Source organism: Rhinolophus sinicus, chromosome 7 (assembly GCF_057876585.1).
Source record: "Rhinolophus sinicus isolate RSI-liver-muscle chromosome 7, RSI-T2T, whole genome shotgun sequence".
Taxonomy (NCBI): domain Eukaryota; kingdom Metazoa; phylum Chordata; class Mammalia; order Chiroptera; family Rhinolophidae; genus Rhinolophus; species Rhinolophus sinicus.
Window position 1 is genome coordinate 45,096,455 of NC_142507.1, and position 7,230 is coordinate 45,103,684.

At 48.7% G+C, this 7,230-nt stretch overlaps 1 long non-coding RNA gene across 1 annotated transcript; it reads right to left on the reverse strand.

The window, feature by feature from the left end:
- Window positions 1-1,390: 1,390 nt before the first annotated feature.
- LOC141568454 (uncharacterized) lies at window positions 1,391-4,629 on the reverse strand. The gene is made up of 2 exons (XR_012491583.2): window positions 4,352-4,629; window positions 1,391-2,844 (listed from the first exon to the last, which is right to left on the reverse strand). It is a non-coding gene; the product is annotated as an uncharacterized LOC141568454 (long non-coding RNA).
- Window positions 4,630-7,230: the final 2,601 nt, after the last annotated feature.

Below are 7,230 nucleotides of genomic sequence, written 5' to 3' on the forward strand. Positions count from 1 at the left end.
CTTTTCTTAAAATTCTTCTATGGCTCCAGATACAGCACCCTCAGACAATGGAGTACTTGAGGTTCTTCAAAGTGCCGGGCTCTCTCACCTTCTGCCTCTTGCACATTTGGGTTTCTTGTGCCTAGACTGGCTCTCCCATCACTTGACTAGCTGCTGTTTGTCTTTTAGGTCTCACTTTTCCTGAACTGCCGGGGTAGGTTTGGCATCTCTGCTATGTGCATCCATGGGACCCTAGTCTTGCCTCTACCATAATGCCCACATAGTGGTCTAACTTGCCTGTCTCTTCCCACTCAACGAAGCGTATCTATTGTGTTCAATGATATACTTCTATTATCTAGAATGGGTTCGGGTAGATAGTAGGCAATTATATTTGTAAAATTAACAGACCGGCCGGTAGCTCAGGTGGTTGGAGCTCTGTGCTCCCAATGCCGAGGTTGCTGGTTCGATTCCTATTGGCACCAACTTATTGGGGCCGGCCCGGTGGCTCAGGTGGTTAGAGCTCCATGTTCCCAACTCCGAAGGCTGCCGGTTCAATTCCCACATGGGCCAGTGGGCTCTCAACCACAAGGTTGCCAGCTCAATTCCTCGACTCCCGCAAGGGATGGTGGGCAGTTCCCCCTGCAACTAAGATTGAACACGGCACCTTGAGCTGAGCTGCCGCTGAGCTCCTGGATGGCTCAGTTGGTTGGAGTGCGTCCCCTCAACCACAAGGTTGCCGGTTCGACTCCCGGAAGATTTGGTGGGCTGTGCCCCCTGCAACTAGAAAACAGCAACTGGACCTGGAGCTGAGCTGCGCCCTCCACAACTAAGACTGAAAGGACAACAACTTGAAGCTGAATGGCACCCTCCACAACTAAGATTGAAAGGACAACAACTTGACTTGGAAAAGAAAAAGTCCTGGAAGTACACACTGTTCCCCAACAAAGTCCTGTTCCCCTTCCCCAATAAAATCTTTTAAAAAAAAATTTAAATGAAGCCCCATTTCATTGATGAAGAGATGCTTAAAGTTGTCAATGGTAGAGCTCATAGCCAAATCCAAGTGATTCTGGTTCCAAAACACATGTACAGATCCTTTTTCAAAAAGGAGGGATAAAAATTCTATGGAACAGAATTGATGAACTATGTGCACTGTACTGCTACTTACATATGTGCATATGATAGGAATACTAAACAAAACCACAGCAAATGAGCATTATAATTTATGTAATTTATAATTAATTATAAATTAATGCCATAAAATCATCTGATCTATATTTGTGTAAACCCATTATTTAAATATTGAGTATGCTTCTATATTCTTCACTAGCCCGCACAATTAAATCCATACCATTTGGTATCTGCATTGATTTTAATCAAATACAAAGTGTACTTTCCTTTTGAAACGATGGTCAACAATATCCAGAAAATGCTTTATTTTATTTAGCTTGCCAATTAAAAGCAAATACAAGATAGGAAAAGTTCTCCTACAGACCTAGTTATCCCCAATAAAATGTACACGTGAACACCGATATCTAAGACATACTATAATCTCATTGAAACACACACATGAAGACAATGCCATCACAAAAAGCAGGAACCTGGGAAAACTTTTCAGATTGCTTCTGTTTGTCCAGAAGGATTTGAGATCTCAACAGTGTTCTCTGAGACGCTCTGGCTGTGCCCCAAGCTTCCCTAGGGCCTCCTGGCTAGAGAAACAGGACTGAGATATGACCAGGGCTATCAAGTTCCACTAGGACAGCCCTGTTTGTAGGAGCTCAGACACAATCAAATTGCTTCAAGTCCTCTAAAGTGATTTGGGGCTAATGCCCCGGACATTTCCTAACATTTAGAACTTTCCAAGTAGTTGCTCTAGCCCAGAGGTTGAGGAAATCAAACCTGAACAGGAGGGTACCATTGTTCTATCTAGGACCTGATAACAATTACAGATTCATCTCCTTCAGAGATTTCCCCCAATTATTTTGACTGTTCATCAGAATGAGTAATATAATGCCATGAAATTATTAGAAATACAATTTTCCACCCATTCCCACTGATTGGTGGAAAAGACAAGGATAAGTAAAAGTCCTTGACAGAAAACAGACCACATTGTCCATTTCCCCAGCAGAAGAGATATGATTGGTATAGGAGCCATTTCAAAGTTTCCCCAATGCCACTGGGCCCTGATCTCCCACAGCATAAGTCATCCTTGGTCTCTGTTGACATTGGTTGGTTCTGATACAGGAACTTGGTCCTAGCTTGGTTCCTGATTTTTTTTTTTTTTTAAGATTTTATTGGGGAAGGGGAACAGGGCTTTACTGGGGAACAGTGTGTACTTCCAGGACTTTTTTTTTTCCAAGTCAAGTTGTTGTCCTTTCAATCTTAGTTGTGGAGGGTGCCATTCAGCTTCAAGTTGTTGTCCTTTCAGTCTTAGTTATGGAGGGCGCAGCTCAGCTCCAGGTCCAGCTGCCGTTGCCAGTTGCAGGGGGCACAACCCACCATCCCTTGCGTGAGTCGCACCTGCAACCTTGTGGTTGAGAGGACATACTCCAACCAACTGAGCCATCTGGGAGGCAGCTCAGTTCAAGGTGCCGTGTTCAATCTTAGTTGCAGGGGGCGGAGTCCACCATCCCTTGTGGGACTCGAGGAGTTGAATTGGCAACTTTGTGGTTGAGAGCCCACTGGCCCATGTGGGAATCGAACTGGCAGCCTTTGGAGTTAGAAACACGGAGCTCCAACTGCCTGAGCCAACGGGCCGGCCCTTAAAAAGTTTTTCAATGCTGACAACGAAGTCCTAAAATAATTGTCATTAATATAAAAATCAATTCCTTTATGATGCACTTAATTTCAACAATCCATTGCATTTTCCTACAAAAAAAAAGACAATAGTTAATATTGTCTGCTTCCCCCCTACAGCCCACACCCCCGTTTTCTACATGACAAACTACACACATCAGCATGGTGCAGTCACAGCAGAAGGGGGTAAACATGTGCATTTCTAATTTGCAGAGCTGAGAGACCCCCAGTCTGAAGGTCATGGACTTCTAGACCTCTAGACAGTTACTGTAATTGGCGTGCTAAAGACCTGCATCTTAGAATGGGTTGTGAAGGACAAAGGTTGGGGCTAATTTAAGTACTACAGGCGTGTGTTGCTTAATGACTGGGATTGTTCTGGGAAATGCGATGTTAGGCGATTTCAGCCTTGTGCAAACATCACAGAGCGCACTCACACAAACCGACATGGTACAGCCTCCTGCACACGCAGGCTGTATGGCACAGCCTATTGCTCCTAGGCTACAAATCTGTACAGCATGTTACTGCACTGAATGCTGTAGGCAATTGTAACACAATGGTAAGTATTTGTGTATCTAAACGTAGAAAAGGTATAGCAAAAATACCAAGATAAAGTGTGTGTGTGACCTGCGTTGGGGGTCAAGGGGGAGAGCTACGTATGGAGGGAGGCACTTTTAATGGGAGAGTTGACGGGAGGGAGGGATGGGGAGCAGGGAGAGGAGAGGAGAGAAAGGGAGAGCAGAGACCCAGATAGAAAAAGCTTGAAAAATAATAAAAGGGAGAGGGGGAGGAGAGAAATGGAGAAAAAGAGTGAGAGCCAGAGCCAACTGAGATCAAGAGAAACGGCGGGAAATGAAGTGAGTCTGTGTGTACCAGTGAGTCTGCGCATGCGTGCAGGGAGGGCACGGGCAGGTGGGGGCGGGCTTCCCTCCCCTGCCAACTCGGGCCCCAGCCTCAGGCAGGTGTGTGGTGGGTAGGCCGCATGCTGAGCCTCCTCTGTTTAAACCACCCAGAGCTGGCGCTAAATTCAACATTATAGTCGGATCCAACCTTTTGTTTCCACATTGCAAACTTTTTTTCTCATAATCCACTGCAATCTTATGGGACCACGGGGTATATACAAGTCCTCCCTGATCTGAACTTTGCTATGCCGAGCCTGACTATAATGTAACTGATGTGGCCGGCTCCACAAAAAAAGGGGACTCCACCGGTCACCATAATTATCCAAAAAGTTGCTCAAGACACACTGTTCCATTTATGTGTCATGGGAACTACAAAAAAAATAATCACTACCTTAACGAAACGTACCATCTGTGACAGGAGAGGAGGTACACAAAAATAACACAACTACCGTAAAGGTTCACATAACAGAATAATTCGATGGAGAACAGGAACCGATAGGGTTTGAGGAGAAAAGGGAATGTCTGCAGGCAGAGCGAAGTCACGGAGAATCAAGATGAGGGGAGAATTCAGTTTGTCAGGATGAATTCAAGGAAGAGGAACAAAAGTAGTTTCCAGTTTAGAAGATTACAGACGGCACGACACCACGCAGAAACCTAACACATTCCCCACCGCAAATCACCTCCCGCTGGAGCGCGGCTTGGCCGAGAGAGTCTGGAGGCAGGAGGTTCATCAACCTAATTTGACTTTACAGCCCAGGTCATTGTTCTTCCAGATCCAAAGCATTCCAGGTGGGAATGAAGCGGTTTCCCCCAGGTCCCCACGACTCCATTCCTGTCCTCGAGCCATGGCCGGGACACCTGCCCGCACCGTCTCCACCGGCTGTTCCTGCTGTGCGGCCACGATGCCCCTGCCAGGCCGCCTGCCTTCCCCGGAGACTCTGCCCCCCTGTGGACGCCCCCGCGCCGCCGAGGCAGCCAGGGCATCACGGATCCGCGCGGAGCGCCGCCGGCCGTTCCCCACCTGACGCTGATTCCGGGCTAGGGGCGCGGAGCCTGTGCGTGACCTGGCGGCGCGGAGGGCGCTCCTGTCGGCACCACGTCGCACCGACGCCGCGAGCGCGCGCCAGACGCCGTCCCGGGGGCGCCGCCGCGGCTTTATAACCGGCGGGGGCGGAGCATGCGCACAGGGGCGGAGTCGGCCGTCGGGGCCCCGCGCCCCGCGCCCCGCGAAGAAGGCGCTCGGACGTGTCGCTTCTCCTCACGGCCGCGCTCGCCGACTCCCGCGACTTCGCGGCGACCTACGTGCGCGCGGAACCCCGACGTCGGCCTCACCCTCGGTTCCTGACAGAGGAAAGGGAAACGCCGCCAAGGACGGGTGAGGCGCGCCCCCAGGGGCCTGACTCAGGTGTGGGGGTGATGGGCGCGCGGAGGAGCCGGGAGGCGACTGAAGTGGCGGGACTGGGCTGGCTTTGAACGGACGCGGGGCACCCCGGACGGGGGAAGAGGCCGAGGGGTGGCAGGTCAGGGCGCTGCCTGTGGTCTCGCGACTGGAGTTCGGTGACCTCGGGGAAGTCACTCAAACCCTCAGGGCGTGTGTCCTGTTCGCTAAAACGGCGCCAGCAATAGAGCCGACCTCACAGGCGCTTTTGGTCGGTTTTGTTAAGTGAAAATTAGGGAACTTGTCTATGGTCTTTGATGAGTGGTGCGTGTAATTAAACACAGAAGTGGACAAAGCAGAGCGAGTCAGAGGGTGACGCCGATGCCTCCGACGGGCTGGGGGGTGCATATTGGAAACGGAGACAGGAGAACGCAGAGGCGCCACGTTTTTATGGACGCTGAATGTTTGTGACAGGATGTAGTTACAGCAGTTTGGGGGGAACTGATTACAGGCTAAGCGCTTCACGTGAATCCTCACAACCCTGTGAAATAGATTCTGTTAACATTGTACAAATGAGGGGCCTGAGGCTTAGGTTAAACAACTTTCCAGAGGTCACAGAGCTAGTAAGTGGCCAACATTTGACGGCAGAATCCAGGGTCTGCTTCTGTCATGAGAGCCATTGTAAGTTCTTGAGCAAGTCCAGACATCGAAGGGTATCTGTTTGAGTGATTAAATAATCTTGGCTTTTAAGAAATACCAAAAAAATGTAAGTCAAGGAAGATCTGACTTATACATTTGGGAGATTTTACAAGTTCTCTGGGGAAACTGAGTTACAGATCAGCCACCGTTTCGCTGCTGCCAGGACCCTGTCCTACAATTCCACCCCTCCCTCCCTTAATTCTCACAACCTTCAAGTTTGTTTTGCAAATGAAGAGCCCGAGATTGAGGAGGAGTGGGCCTTGGGGGATCAGATCCTGAGAGGTCCCATGTGCTTCCCTCTCAGCCTCTGTTTCATAGCAAACATTTCAGGGGCCGTTCAACTTGTTAGTAGAAGACAGTGTAGAATCTATGGCCCGTGACTGCTTACGAGCAATGATTGCTTTTTACCTTTGTAAATGCTAAGACGGGGAAGGCACTTTGCATCATTGGGGTGGTGGGGACTTAGAACAGCCGTGCTTTAGGATTATTAGGGCGGCAGCAGCATTTAGGTGGCTCTTTGAGTTAGGGAGACAGGTGCAGGTGTGAATTCATAAGGACCTCAACTATGGAATGGCAGGGGGAAGAGGTAGAATAAAGTGATTCTCAGGAAACTGCTCAAAGAAGGCTTATTAAGAGCAGCAGTGTGTGTTCAGACTGCCTGGTTTCCAAAAAGCAACCTACCTAAATTAGGGTTCTTGTGTGTGTGGGGGGGGATTCGTGTTTGTGAAGCATTGGAACAGAGTCTAGCCTATACCACATGCCGAATAAGTATCTGTTAAAAACAAATAGAAAAGGAAATTAAGAAAATAATTCCATTTACCACAGCATCCAAAAGAATAAAAAACCTAGGGATAGATTTAACTAAGGAGGTTGCAGATAGTTTAGGCAACTGTGCAGTGTGAAGAAACAGTGCCCGCAAAACTGCCCTTACTTCAGACACAAGCCAATGTACCCTCATTTCAGACCATTGGATACAAATTAGGGGCTTCCCACAACCACCGTCAGGCTCAATAACTTGTTAGAAAGATGCAGAATTCACTGAAAGCTATTATACTCATGGTTAATGTTTATTACCTGGAAAGGATACATTGAAATCAGCCAAGGGGAGAGTAGCATAGGGCAGAATCTGGGACAGGTCCACACATGAAGTTCTGACAGTTCTCTCCCCATGGAGTCCAGGCTGGTGTCACCTGGTCCTAGCTACGATGTGTGACACTGCTGAGTATTGCCAACCAGGGCAGCTCACTCAAGCCCTGGTGTCCCGTGTTATTTGAGCCTTCATTACTTGGTATCATCATTGCCTATGTGATGAACTGAGATCTCAGCTCCCTGGAGGTTGAGCTGTTTTCAACTGACACAAACCCTCAGTCTGCCATCACTTGGTCTTTCTGGCATTGCCAGTCTCCACCCTGAGTCATTTCTTTGGTGTGAACTATGAAGGGACCCACCAGGAGATACCACATTAGCACAAACTATCAGTTT